We start from the raw sequence: 15,617 nt of genomic DNA on the forward strand, positions 1-15,617 counted from the left end.
ATGTTCCCCTTCTATGCCCACTTTCTAGAGAGTTTTTATGATAAATGCATGTGGAATTTGTCAAAAGTTTTCTCTGCATTTATTGACATTATCATATGCTTTCTTTCAATTTGTGAATACGGTATTTCACATTAATTGATTTGCATATATTAAAAATGTTTACATCCCTTGGATAAGGTCCACTTGATCATGATACATGATCTTTTTAATATGCTGCTGGATTCTGTTTGCCAGAATTTTGTTAAAGATTTTTGCATCTATGTTCATCAGTGATATTGACCTGTAATTTTCTCTTTTTATAGTATATATGTCTAGTTTTGGCATTAGGGTGATGGTGTCCTAATAGAATTAGCATGGGATTTTTCCTTCCTCTGCAATTGTCTGGAAGAGTTTGAGCAGGATAGGTGTTAGCTCTTCTCTACATTTTTGGTAGAATTTGCTTATGAAGCCACCTATTCCTCAGCTTTTACTTTTTGGAAAGATTTTTAGTATCAGTTTTGATTTCCATGTTTATGATTGGTCTGTTCATAGTTTCTGTTTCCTCCTGGTTCAACTTTGGAAGGTTATACTTTTCTAAGAATTTTTCCATTTCTTCGAGGTTGTCCGTTTATTGGCATATAGTTGCTCATAGTATCTGCTTATGATCCTTTGTATTTCTGTGTTGTCTGTTGTAAGTTCTCCTTATTCATTTCTAATTTTTATCATTTGAGTCTTCTCTCTCTCTCTCTCTCTCTTTTTTTTTTTTTTGATGAGTCTGGCTACTGGTTTGTCAATTCTGTTTATTTTCTCCATGAACCAGTTTTTAGTTTTATTTATCTGTGATATTATCTTCTTCAGTTCTTTTTCATTTATTTCTGCTCTATTCTTTACGATTTACTTCCTTCTTCTATCTTTGTTTTTGTTGTTGTTGTTGTTATTTTTCTAGTTGCTTTAAGTGTAAGGTTAGGTTGTTTATTTGTTGTTTCTCTTCTTCCTTGAGGTAGGCTTCTATTGCTATAAACTTCCCTCTTAGCACTGTTTGTAGTGCATCTAGGTTTTGAGTTGTGTTTTCATTGCTTCTAGGTATTTTTTACTCCCTCTTTGATTTCTTCAATGATCTCTTGGTTATTCAGAAGCATATTGTTTAGCCTCCATGTGTTTGTGTTTTTATAGGTTTTTTCCCTGTAGTTGATATATAATCTTATAGTATTGTGGCCAGAAAAGATGCTTGAAATGGTTTAAATTTTTTAAAAAATTTACCAGGGCTTGGTTTGTCACTTAAGTTGTGATCTATCCTGGACAATATTCCATGTGCACTTAGAATAAAGTGATATCTACTGATTTTGGATGAAATGCCCTGTAGATATCAGTCAGGTCCAATCATTTAAGTCTTGTGTTCCCTTATTAATTTTCTGCTGGATGATCTGTCCATTGGTGTGAATGGGATATTAAAGTCCCCCACTATTACTGTGTTACTGTCAATTTTCCTTTAATTGTTGTTAGCATTTGTGTTATGTATTGAGGGGCTCCTATGTTGGTGCATATGTATTTTTAATTGATACATGTTCTTCTTAGAGTGATCCCTTGATCATTATGTAGTGTACTTCATTGCCTCTTGTAATGGTCTTTATTTTCAATTCTATTTCACCTGATATGAGTAATGCTACTCTCACTTTTTTAAAATTTCCATTTGCATGGAATATATTTTTGTAGCCTTTCATTTTCAGTCTGTATGTGTCCCTAGGTCTGAGGTTTCTTGTAGGCAGCATATATAAGGGTCTTCTTTTTTTATCCATTCAGCCAATCTGTGATTTTTGATTGGAGCATTTAGTCCTTTTGTATTTAATGTAATTGTTGATATGTATACTCCTATTGCCATTTATTTGTTGTCTTGAGTTTACTTTAGTAGGCCTTTCCTATCTCTTGTGTTTTCTGACTAAAGAAGTTCCTTTAGCATTTGTTGTAAAGCTAGTTTGGTGGTGCTGAATTTTCTTAACTTTTGCTTGTTTGTAAAGCTTTTGATTTCTTCTTTGAATCTGAAGAAGATTCTTGCCTGATAGAGTAATCTTGCTTGTAGGATTATTTTCTTTCATCACTCTAAGTGTATCTTGCCAGTCCCTTCTGGCCTGCAGAGTTTCTGTTGAAAGATCAACTGTTAGCCTTATGGGGATTCCCTTGTATGCTATTTGTTGCTTTTCCCTCACTGTTTTTAATATCTGTTCTTTGTGTTTGGTTTTTGTTAGTTTAGATAATATGTATCTTGGCATGTTTCTCTTTGGGTTTATCATGTATGGGACTCTCTGGGCTTCCTGGACATGGGTGGTTGTTTCCTTTCCTATGTTATGGAAGTTTTTGTCTATAATCTCTTCAAATATTTTCTCATACCCTTTCTTTCTCTCTGCTTCCTCTAGGACCCCTATAATTTGAATGTTGGTGCACTTAATATTGTCCCAGATGTGTCTGAGACTCTCCTTATTTCTTCTTGTTCTTTTTCCTTTATTCCGATCTGCTGCAGTTATATTAAACATTTTATCTTCCAGTTCACTTATCCATTTTTTCTGCTTCAATTATTCTGCTATTGATGCTTCTTGTGTATTTTTAATCTCAGCTATTGTGTGGCTCATTGCTGATTGTCTATTCTCTAATGCTCTAGGCCTTTGTTAAACATTTTTTGTATCTTTTCAAATTGCGCCTCCAGTATATTTATCTGTGTCTCCATTTTATTTCCAATATTTTGACTCATCTTTACTATGATTACTCTGAATTCTTTTGTTGGGTAGACTGTCTATTTCCTCTTGATTTGTTTGGTCTTGTGAGTTTTTATCATATTCCTTCATCTGCTGCATGTTTCTCTGCCTTTTCATTTTGTTTAATATACCGTGATTGTGATCTCCTTTCTGCAAGCTAAAAGGTCATGATTCCTCTTAATTGTAGAGTCTGTCCCCCATGATTGCGGTTGAACCAGAGTCTTGTGAAGGTTTCCAAGTTAGGGGAAGTTGTGCTTGTGTTCTGGTGGATGGAAATGGATCTTATCTCTTTGAAGTGTTGTGCCATGTCCAGTAGTGTATTCAGGGTTGTCTCTGGACTTGGTATGGCTTTGGGAAACCTGTCTGCTAATGTGTAATTTTCTTATTTTGCTCAAAATTTTGATGTGAGACATCCAGCACTGGAGCTTGCTGGCCTTTGGGTGGGGCTTGGTCTTAGTGTTGACATGAAGGCCTTTGGGAGAACTCTCACCAATTAATATTCCATGGGATCAAGAGTTCTCTGGTTTCCAGAGTCCTGAATTTGGTTGTGTCACCTCAGGGGTTCAGGCTCAACCCCATATTGTAGCATCAAGACTTCACAGGCCACACAGCATGGAAGACAAAACCCCGAGACTAATGGTGAAAGCAATGTTCAACAACCAAGAACACTTAAAGAAACTCAGACACTCATTCTGAGCAGACTGTCTTGCTCTTTTTGAAGTCGGGGGTCTTCTGCCATCATTCAGAAGTTGTTCTATAAGATCTTTTCCACATGCAGATGAATTTTTGATGTATATGTTTTGGGAAAGTTGATCTCCCCATCTTATTCCTCCTCAACTTGAAAGTCCTCTCAGTTTTTGATGTTTTAATTGTAAAGTGTCTCAGTATGCATCTCTTTGGGTTTAATTGTAAGATGTCTCAATATGGATCTCTATGGAATTCTCTGTGCTCCCTATACCTGGATGTTGAATTGGCCAAAATGTTCATTCAGTTTATTCATAAGATCGCTCTAGTGGTACTTAGTTGTCTTTTATTTCATTCAAAACAATTTTGTTAGATTGTATTGTGACAGCTGTCATATCAGTGTGCTTTTTTAAAAGAAATATCAAAATGTCTTTAATTTTGTGTAACAATTTTAATATTGAAGATGGAAAAAAGCAACATTTCAGCGTATTATACTTTATTATTTTAAGAATGGTAAAAATGAAGCTGATATGCCCAAAAAGATTTGTTTAGTGTATGGAGAAGGTGTCATGACTTGTTGAACATGTCAAAAGTGGTTTGCCAAGTTTCCTTTGGATGATTTGTCACTGGACAATGATTCACAATTGGGCAGACCATTTGAAATTGATGGCAACCAAATTGAGAGATTAATTGAGAACAGTAAATGTTATACCATGAAACAGGTAACTGACTTACCCAAAATATCCAAACCAAGCATCAAAAATCATTTTCACTGACTTGGTTATATTAGTCACTTTGATGTCTATGTTCCACACAAACTATTGAATAAAACTATATTTCTGCATGCAATTCTCTATTGAAACATAACAAACATATTCCATTTTTAAAACAAATTGTGACAGGTGATGAAAAGTGTATACTGTGCAATAACATGGAATGGAAGATATCATAAGGCAAGTGAAATGAACCACCACCAACCATACCAAAGGCCAGTCTTCATCCAAAGAAGATGATGTTGTGTATATGGTGGGGTTAGAAGGGAGTCCACAGTTGTGAGCTCTTTCTGGAAAATCAAATGATTAATTCCAAAAAGTACTGCTCCCAGTGAGAGTAACTGAAAGCAGTATTCAACAAAAATGTCCAGAACTAGTCAACAATAAAACACGTAATCTTCCATCAGGATAATGCAAGACCACATGTTTTTCTGATGACCAGGCAAAACCTGTTACAACTTGACTGGGAAGATCTAATTAATCTGCCTTATTTGTCAGACATTGCACCTTCAGATTCCCATTTATTTCAGTCTTTACAAAATTCTCTTAATGAAAAAAATTCAGTTCCTTGGAAGACTATAAAAGGCACCTTGAACAATTATTTGCTCTAAAAGATAAAAAGGTTTGGGAAGATGGAATTATGAAGTTGCCTAAAAATGCCAGAAGGTAGTGGAACAAAATGGTAAATACTTTGTTCAATAAAATCCATGGTGAAAATGAAAATTATGTCCTTATTTTACTTAAAAACCAAAGGATGTTTTTGGCCAACCCAATATATCACCTTTCCCAAGTTAGGGAAATTTTTAGTCATTATTTCTTCAGACAAGCTTTCTACTACTTTCTCTATTTTTCTTTTTGTAGGGCCTCAATAATATAAATTTTAGGGTGCTTATGTCATCTAATAAGTCCCTTGTGTGTACTAAATCACTTCAGTTGTGTCCAGCTCTTTGTGACTCTGTGGGCTGTAGCCCACCAGGCTCGTCTGTCCATGAGATTCTCCAGGCAAGAGTACTGGAGTGGGTTGTCATGCCCTCCTCCAGGGGATCTTCCCCACCCAGGGATCAAACCCATATGTGTTATGTCCCCTGCACTGGCACACAGGTCTTTACCACTAGCATCACCAGGGAAGCGCAAGAAGTCCATTACACTATTGCATTTTTAAAAAATTCTTCTTCCTTTGTGTTATTTTCATTGTTTGATTTCCATTATCTTATCTTCCAGATCTCTGATCTGTTCCTCTGTACGTTCTAATCTGTTGTTGATTCCCTTTACTATATTTTTCATTTCAGTTATTATATTCTTTAGCCCTGATTGTTTTTGTTTGTTTGTTTGTTTTTCTTATATTTTCCAGCTCTTTGTTGGAATTCTCATATTGTTCATCCATTTTTCTCCCTGGTTTGGAAAACATCTTTATGACTATTTTAATTCTTTGTCAGGTAGATATCTTAACTCTGTATCATTAAGGTCTTTTCTGAGATTGTGTTTTGTTCTTTCATTTAAAACATATTTCTCTATTTCCTCATCTTGCTTGGTTCTATGTGTTTGCTTCTATGTATTAGGAAAAACTGCCACCTCTCTCAATCTTGAAGGAGTGGCCTCATACAGGAGATGATTTTTCTTATTCAGCCCTGCCTTATATCTTTGTTGTCTCTTAAATCTAATTTATTTATTTATTTATTTTTGCCACACAGCATATAAGATCTTAGTTCCGCTATTAGGGATTGAGCCTCTGCCCCCTGCAGTGGAGGTATGAACTCCTAACCACTGGACAACCAGGAAATCCTCCTAATTTATTATTAGTATGCTCTGATTGTTGAGGCGGTGTCATGACATGTTAGTTGAGGCTAAAAGGATAAGAATCTCATTTAGCATCCATTTTCAGCCTGATTGGAAGTCTGACACTCAGCTTTTAAAGTATGTAGATATATATTGTCTTGTGGGTCTGCAACTGTAATTTCTGCTGGGCTGCTGACCAGATGTGGAGGCATTCCCTGGGTGACAGTTGCATAAACTGGGGACCCTTATGAGTATAAAAGTTCCTTTCTGGGGATTCTTGCCAAGTTGTAGTGAGGCCAAAAGTGTGTGCAAGGATGGTGTCTCCCCGCTTTCATTCCCTGGAAGTGCCTCATTAACTTCCAGATATATGGGAAACCTAGAGCCTGTCCCTCAGAATGAAGCTTCAGGTTAAGTAAACAGGCCTTTCTCACAGGAAGATCGGGGCTGTGTCTCAGCCTACTGTCTGTGCAGTGCCCTGGTGGTGGTGACCTGCCAAGCAGTGTCTTGATAATTGTTAAGAGTTCTGTGAAGCTCAGGAACACACAGTCTCTTGGCCACAGGGCCAGGCAATCCAGGGGTGTCCCTGTGTGGATCACATGTGCTTTCTGGATTTACTTAGATAACTGGAGAATGCAGGAGGCAGGGCCTGCTCTCTTGCTTCAGAAAGGCAGAAAGAAAATGACTTGACTGCTTATGCCTCAGCAATAAAGCACTAGAGTGCCTCGTCTCTGTGCCTATTGACTTTAGGCCACAGACAGACGAATGCTGTGACTGCTCCTGCTCACCAGCTCCAGGCAGGGGTCAGGGGGATGTAGAGTTGTCTTTAGACTGGAACAAGGATGATGCCATGACCACTAATACTTGCCAGCCCCAGTCAGGTCATGAGGTATGTCATAATTCTCTTCCCATACTCACAGACTTTAGCTAGAGAGCAGAATGCTGTGAACTTTTGTGTATGCCCATCCCAGCCAGAGTGGAGGGACTGCTGAAACTGCCAGAGTTCTCAACCTTCAGCAAAACAGTGGAATAAGGCCACGATGGCTCATCCCCATGTCCAAGCCTGCCTACCTGTGCTGGCAGGATAGATGAAGAATGTAACAATGGCAGCTGCCAGCCCTTCTCTCCATCTCCAGAGAGAATTTCCACTGTCCCCCATTCCTCCAGCTAATGCTTTTAGATTCTCACATGACTCTCCATCACATATAGTCCTGGTACTTTTCAAACTGCTATTATTTCTCCGCATCTCAGGGCAAATGATATCACACGTGAGACCTTTAAGAGAAGAGTCTCAGTTTCCGATATCAATTTGGGGCCCTTCGACATCAGCCCAGTTGGTTTTCTAAGTCTGATATTTAGGGGTTCGTCTCTCCAGGGTAGATCCAAGGAGCTAGTGTGCCTGATCTGAGGCATCAGCCCCTCGTCCCTCTGGGAGAAGCGCCCATCTCATGAGGCCCTTTTCTATGTGTGCAACCAAGATAGGGGTAGAATTTTTGGTAAGAGCATTTCTCTGCCTCCCCCAACCATCTGATGTGGTCCCTTTTATTCTTCACTAGCAGCAGGTGTTCAGCTAGTTCTCAGATTCTTTTCAGAGGGAATTGATCTATGTATAGCTGTATATTTGTGGGGTCCCTGGGAGGAGGAATTTCAGGCTCTTCATCTTGAACTACCCCCTAAGCTAAGCTTCTGAATGAGGCAACACAACTAGGAATGGAACAAACAATCAGAAGAAGGACTGGAGCCCTGGATCTTAGTTTGTCACTCTAGTATGTGCAGTTTGCTGGGTGAGCTGCTGCTCAAGTATGTTTAAGAAGAAGGACTGAAAAAGTGCTAAACTTAGATGGTGGTGATTCAAGTCTGCCAATATGCCAAAAAGCATTGAATGGTACACATCACATGGATGAATTTTATGGTCTGTGAATTATATTTCAAGAAAGATATTTTTTAAAGAAAGAACAAAAGAAACCAAATGAACCTGGATATTGAACTACTTTACAGGGTGCATGCACGCTGTCGCTTCAGTCTTGTCCAACTCTTTGAGACCCTATGGGCTGTAGCCCAGATACCCTTGTGGCTCAGCAGTAAAGAATCCACCTGCAACGCAGGGGAGAAGACACAGGACACTCAGGTTCGATTCCTGGGTCAGGGAGATCCCCTGGAGAGGGCATGGCAACCAATCCAGTAATCCTTGCCTGGAAAATCCCATGGAGAGAAGAGCCTGATGGACTACAGTACATAGGGTCAAAAGAGCCAGACACAACTGAAATGACCAAGCACATGTGCACACAAGGACTGTAGCCTGCCAGGCTCCCCTGTCCGTGGGATTCTTCAGGCAAGAAACTGTAGTTGGTTGCCATGCCCTCTTCTAGGGGATCTCCCCACCCTAGGAATCAAAACCCCCATCTCTTATGTCTCCTGCACTGGCGGGCAGGTTCTTTATCACCAGTGCTACCTGGGAAGCCCACTTTGCAGGGTGGCGCATCTATTATTCACAAGGGGAAGCAGTTTACTCTGAGACTATACATAAAAATCAGAAGAATGTAAGTAGATTAGTATCAAAAGTATAAGCATATGAAAGAAACTAAGCAAGAAGCACTCAGTGATTATAGTTCAAACCCTTAATTTTTACAAATGCATCAAGCAACTTGCTCAATGTTACACAGCTAACTAGGAGAAATCTGGTTAAGACTCTGGTTCCTTGCTTCTAGTGCATGCCCTGTCTTCTACCCTGGTAGTAATGGACAGTGTTGAAACAGAAAAAAATTATTTCTGAACTTAAAAAGAGAATATAAATTCCAGAGACTATAGATTGTTATATATGACATCAGTTTGCATCTATTTCTAGAGTAGATTTTGAAATATGTGATATGTGAAACTTTAGGGGGAAAAAAGCGAGAATTTTTACATGAAGTCAGCATAGATTACTAAGAATGAGTTTCACAAAGCTATTCTATTTTCTTTATGAAAAATATTATAATATACAAGGTGTGAGATAAATGTAGTGAAGCATTTGATACATTCCTTTACAATCTTTCAAACAAGATGCAAATGTGACTTGGATGTTAACAAGTTTTAGAATATGCATTACTTATTGAACACCTACATTCAAAGAAAATTTGGATGTACCTAATAGTGAGTGAAAGGGTGTTCTCATGGTTCTAACCTTTCTACTGTTAATAGGATTGCAGAAACAGGCATGGTAGTTGTTCATGTGAAAAGTATGTGTTGATACTAATTGAAACATCAATATAATCTTGGAGTGCATTAATATAGGATCATGGTATTATGCGCTATCAAAACACTTCTAGGGATTTAAGATAGTGACACAATAAAATAGCTTTCCTAAAAGAGAGTGGTGGGAGTGGAGGTGGCCTAGAAGATACTTCGTGGCTCATATAAAGAACAGTTGAGAAAACTAGTGTCATTAACACAAGAAAAAGAGATGGGGGGATTATGATAACTGCCTACCATGTGAAGATGGATTATACTTAGTCTTACAAGGCTCTGGAGAGAGAAATAGGTAGGGGCTGGTGTGATGGGGAGGAAACTGAAGTGGCATTAACTGGCATAACTGAAATTACTCTATACCTCTGGGTCTAAGCCTAAGTACTCTAAAATTTATCCCTAAACCAGGAGAGGCAGTTAAAGGATTATTACTCGAATGACATAGTTTTGATCACTGCAGAATTGCTTTCACAGATACGCACTTTCTATAGTATTTTCAGGTTACATGAAGGAGAATTCAACAAAAAAACTATTTGATTGAAAAATATAGTTGAGGATATGTCCTGCGCATAAATTTGTGTTTCTTATCTGAAGAACACATAGAAGAATTTTCTTTTGACTGAACTTCCAGGGTAAATTTTGCTTCCCCTAAAGAACTTTAGGCCTTGTTATCTTCCCCCTGGAACTTGTCTCCTCATATCTCCTTTCTCACTGAAAGGTGGCCACATCCACTACCCACGTGATGTGCACTCTATCCAGATTGTCTCATTGCTAAGCCCTACCAGTTCTCCTGGTATAACGCACTCACACAGATTCGCCTAGGACTACCACCTTGGCCCCAGCAAAGCAAGTGATACCTTGCATAGGAAGGAGGTCATCTCATTCAAGTCTTCACTCAAATCTCTGTTACCTCTGAGATGCCTTCTTGGTGGACACTATCTGACTACCATACCTAACCTGTCCCCCACCCCAACCTTCCTGACATAACTTACTCTGCTCTACTTTTTCTCTTCTCCTTTCCATATAACTTTCATCTTCCAACACATTATGTGATCTATTTTTCTTATAAGCTTTACTGAAGTATACTTGACTTATAATGTCACGTTAGTTTTTGGTGTACAACGAAGTGAGTCAGTTATACATATACATGTGTGTATATGATCTCAGTTGTAATGGACTCTTTGAGACCCCATGAACTGTAGCCCACCCACCAGGCTCCTCTATCCATGGGATTTTCCAGGCAAGAATACTGGAATGGGTTGTCATTTCCTACTCCAGAGGATCTTCCTGACCCAGGGATGGAACCCACATGTCTGACATCTCCTACATTGGCAGGAAGGTTCTTTACCACTAGCACCACTTGGGAAGCCCATACATACAGATATGTCCACTCTTTTTTAGATTATTTTCCCATACAAGTCATTCAGTTCAGTTCAGTTCAGTTCAGTCGCTCAGTCGTGTCCGACTCTTTGCGACCCCAGAATCGCAGCACGCCAAGCCTCCCTGTCCATCACCAACTCCCGGAGTTCACTCAGACTCACGTCCATCGAGTCTGTGATGCCATCCAGCCATCTCATCCTCTGCCGTCCCCTTCTCTTCCTGCCCCCAATCCCTCCCAGCATCACAGTCTTTTCCAATGAGTCAACTCTTCGCATGAGGTGGCCAAAGTACTGGAGTTTCAGCTTTAGCATCATTCCTTCCAAAGAAATGCCAGGGCTGATCTCCTTCAGAATGGACTGGTTGGATCTCCTTGCAGTCCAAGGGACCCTCAAGAGTCTTCTCCAACACCACAGTTTAAAAGCAGCATTTCCTCGGTCCTCAGCTTTCTTTATAGTCCAACTCTCACATCCATACATGACTACTGGAAAAACCATAGCCTTCTGAATAGAGTTCCATGTACTCTACAGTAGGGCTTATTAGTTTTCTATTTTCTGTACAGTAATAAGTGTATATCAGTCTCAGTCTCCCAACTACTACCCCTTACTGGTAACCATAAGTTTGTTTTCTATATTTGTGACTCTATTTCAGTTTTACAAATGAGTTCATTTATAATGTTTTTTCAGATTCCACATATAAGCAGTATCATGTATTTGTCTTCTGCCTGACTTTCTTCACTCAGTATGACAATCTCTAGTCCATTATTCTATTATTTTTTTAAGTCTCACTTAAAAGCCATTTAGCATTTTTGGTTTATAATGAATTATTTCAATCACACAGAAAATGCAGAACATATTATATTAACCTGGTGGCTCAGTGATAAAGAATCTGCCCGCTAATGCAGGAGACACGGGTTCTATCCCTGGTGTGGGAAGATCTCCTGGAGAAAGAAATGACAACTCACGCCAGTATTCTTGTCTGGGCTTCCCCCTGGGCAGAGGAGCCTGGCAGGCTACAGTCGATGGGGTCTCAAAAGAGTCAGGCACGACTTAGAGACTAAACAAAAACAAAGGTGGAACAACAATCTAATTTTATCAAATTTTTGCATTTTGCCACTTTTGCTTCACATATACATTTTTTTAAAAGACTTAAAACATTAGGGGAGCAGCTGATGCTTCCTGTGTTGTCCTTCCTGGGCCTAATCTCCCCCTTCCTTCCAGAGGTTACCTCTTTCTGAATATGGTAGTTCTTCCTCTGCATAATTTTAATTTACTGGCTCTGAGATATCCATAAATAATACTAGGGTACATGTATTTAAGCTTGAAAGTCAACATGAAAGTGAAAGTGTTAGTCACTCAGTCATGTCCGACTCTTTACAACTCCATGGAACCCACCAGTCTCCTCTGTCCATGGGATTCTCCAGGCAAGAATACTGGAGTGGTTGCCATTCCATTCTCCAGGGGATCTTCCTGACCCAGGGATCAGACACAAGTCTCACTAGTTTACTAGCTATGATGTATCCATAAACAATGCTAGGTTACATGTATTCAACCTTGTAAAATGGATATTGTGCCATGAATATTATTTTGGAGCTTATTTTTTATACAATTATGTTTTTGAGATGTCTTCATATTAAGCCATGTAACTCTAGTTCATAATGTTTGTTTCCTTCTCCCTGCAGGTAAGATTCATGAGCTCAGAACATTTTTTCAAACATTTTTCATTGCTGTATCCCAAGCACCTAGAATAGTGCCTGCCACAAAGTACACACAGAAACAAGATTTGTGGAATGAATGAATAGATAATACAAATTGCACTTTAGGAACACCAGTGAACAGTGTCACCTGCTAAAGATTTAAAATATGGTATAAAGTGCAACACGAGAGAACTGTTCTCCTGTTACAAATAAATTAGTTAAATACACAAACTCCAGAAAAAATTTGAAGAAACAACCATACTTTAAAAAAGAAAAACAAAGGCAATCCCATGTGTCATAAGTAGAGGATCTCATACCTGAGAATTAAGAAGCTCTGAAGTGGTCCTAGCCTGGAATTATCAGATGGGTACACTAGCTTGAGACCCTGAGTTTTAGGGTACTGATGTCTATAAAGGAACACAAAACATGATCTGGCCACCCAAGTTCAGAGGATACTTTAACAGAACCTCCTTCAGAAAACTGGAGCCTCAAAGAGCTACCCTGATTATGAAAAAGAAACTAGTAAAACTCCACCCACCAGCCTAGGGAAGCAAAAAAGAAACTTCCTGCCCAACCAAGACAGTATATAGGCAGAAAAGAATCATTGCTGAGAATAAGAACTCTGACTTTATGAATAGATGCAGTGCAAACTTACCCTTAATTTCCCTTATGCAAGAAACTTAAGCAAAGAGGTTCACATAAAATCTGGTTTTAGGCTGATGGATCCCATAAAACAGGACTGGAAAAGGATAGTTTTCATTCAAATTCCAAAGAAAGGCAATGCCAAAGTATTTTCAAACTACCACACAATTGCACTCATCTCTCACACTAGCAAAGTAATGCTCGAAATTCTCCAAGCCAGGCTTCAACAGTACATGAACCATGAACTTCCAGATGTTCAAGCTGGATTTAGAAAAGGCAGAGGAACCAGAGATCAAATGGCCAACATCCGCTGGATCATGGAAAAACCACAAAAGTTCCAGAAAAACATCTACTTCTGCTTTATTGACTATGCCAAAGCCTTTGACTATGTGGATCACAACAAACTGTGGAAAATTCTCCAACAGATGGGAATATCAGACCACCTTACTTGCCTCCTGAGAAATCTGTATGCAGGTCAGGAGGCAACAGGTAGAACTGGACATGGGACAATGGACTGGTTCAAAATTGGGAAAGGAGTATGTCAAGGCTGCATATTATCACCTTGCTTCTTTATCTTATATGCAGAGTACATCATATGAAATGCTGGTTGAATCAAGACTGCCTGGAGAAATACCAACAACTTCAGATATGCAGATGACACCACCCTTATGGCAGAAAGTGAAGAACTAAAGAGTCTCTTGATGAAAGTTAAAGAGGAGAGTGGAAAAGTTGACTTAAAACTCAACATTCAAAAAACGAAGATCATGGCATCCAGTGCCATCACTTCATGGCAAAAAAATGAGGAAACAATGGAAACAGTGAGAGTTTATTTTTTGCAGCTCCAAAATCACTGCAGATGGTGACTGCAGCCATGAAATTAAAAGACGTTTGCTCCGTGGAAGAAAAGTTATGACCAACCTAGACAGCGTATTAAAAAACAGAGACATTACTTTGCCAAAAAAGGTCCATCTAGTTAAGCTTTGGTTTTTCCAGTAGTCATGTAGGTGTGTGAGAGGTGGACTATAAAGAAAGCTGAGTGCCAAAGAATTGATGCTTTTGAACTGTGGTGTTGGAGAAGACTCTTGAGCATCCCTTGGACTTCAAGGAAATCAAACCAGTCAATCCTAAAGGAAATCAGTCCAGAATATTCATTGAAAGGACTGATGTTGAAGATGAAATGCCTCCTGATGTAAAGAAATGACTCATTAGGAAAGACCCTGATGCTGGGAAAGATTGAAGGTGGGAGGAGAAGGGGACGACAGAGGATGAGATGGTTGGATGGTATCACCAACTTGATGGACATGACTTATTAACAGAAATATCCCCTGATTATATATAGGAATGAATAAAATTACACTAAAAAATTATCTTTAGAATCTGCTACTCATTTTAAAAAATCACTCTAAACGTGTTTTTATCACTTTAAATTCACACAGTAGGCCCTGTGGGATTAAACGATGCATAAACAAAGTCCCTATTCTAAAGAGGTGTCCAGTGCTCTGAGAACGGAAAGTGCAGCGTAAGGGTACAAAAATGACGAATGATAACACCCCCATGCGCAGATCCCTCAGAAGAAGCGTTCATTTATTCTCTGTGCCCTCTGGGAGTTGGTGATGGACAGGGAAGCCTGGCCTGCTGCAGTCCATGGGGTCACAAAGAGTTGGACACAACTGAGTGACTGAAACTGAACTGACTGATCCCATAAACACAGGAAAAAGCTAACATATAACGCTCCCAAAGGAAGCATCTACAACCTAGCTCAGAACATAGGACTTGCATAGAGAAAAACTCTCCTGTTCAAGATGATGCTCGTAACACAAAATTACAAACAAGAGACTAAAACAAGCTATTAAAGTGAAACATCATAACAGCGTGTTGAAACAGATCAGTTTGGAAAAGAATCAGATAGAATTTTTCAAAATGAAAGAGTACAAGGTCATTTAAATTAGAATTTAAGAGAGGTGGAAGGAGATGGTAGTAGGTGAGTCATCTGACTCCAGATAATAACCCATTTTGTATAACACGTAAAGAAGTCCGTATTCTATTCAGTAGTTACTGAGAAGCCTGCAGACAGGTTTAAGCAAGGCAGTGATACTGTTATGTTTATGGTTTATAAAGAAAACACTGGCAACCTTGTAGTCAAAGATAGGCTAGAAAATGAAAATCAGGAAGACTAACTAAAAAGCCTTATTAGGTTTGCATTCAGTTACAAATAACAGGAATGACATTCAAACTGGCTTTAGCCTGGCAGAGGTGGGGTCAATGAGGGGATAGTATCAGCTCATTAAATGAGAATGTGATTGTGCTTTATGGTTCATGAAGTGAAGTCTTGATCAAAATGTTCAGCAAAGCAATCAGAAAAGTGTCTCCATCTCTTGGTTTTGCTTCCCTATGTTGGATTCATTCCCAGACAGGGTTCATGGTGACTCACAGGGGCCTATATCTAGCAGAAAGTGAGTGGCCCTCATATATCATTCCACAAAACACCCTGAGATCAGCTGGCCCACCCAGGAGCCAGCAAGAGAAGCCCTGATTCTGTGTGAAATGGGGAGAGAGGTAATTGTGCAGGGAGCTTGGCCAGCCAGTGCCTGCTTTGTTGGTAGGAGTTAAACTACTCCTATTAGTTAAGAGTTAATAGTTAACTTATAGTTAATAGTTTAACTAATAGTTAAAACTATTATTAGTCAAACAGACTTATAATAGCCTCAATGTATTCCTCTA

This window comes from Capra hircus, chromosome 15 (genome assembly GCF_001704415.2).
Source record: "Capra hircus breed San Clemente chromosome 15, ASM170441v1, whole genome shotgun sequence".
Taxonomy (NCBI): Eukaryota; Metazoa; Chordata; class Mammalia; order Artiodactyla; family Bovidae; genus Capra; species Capra hircus.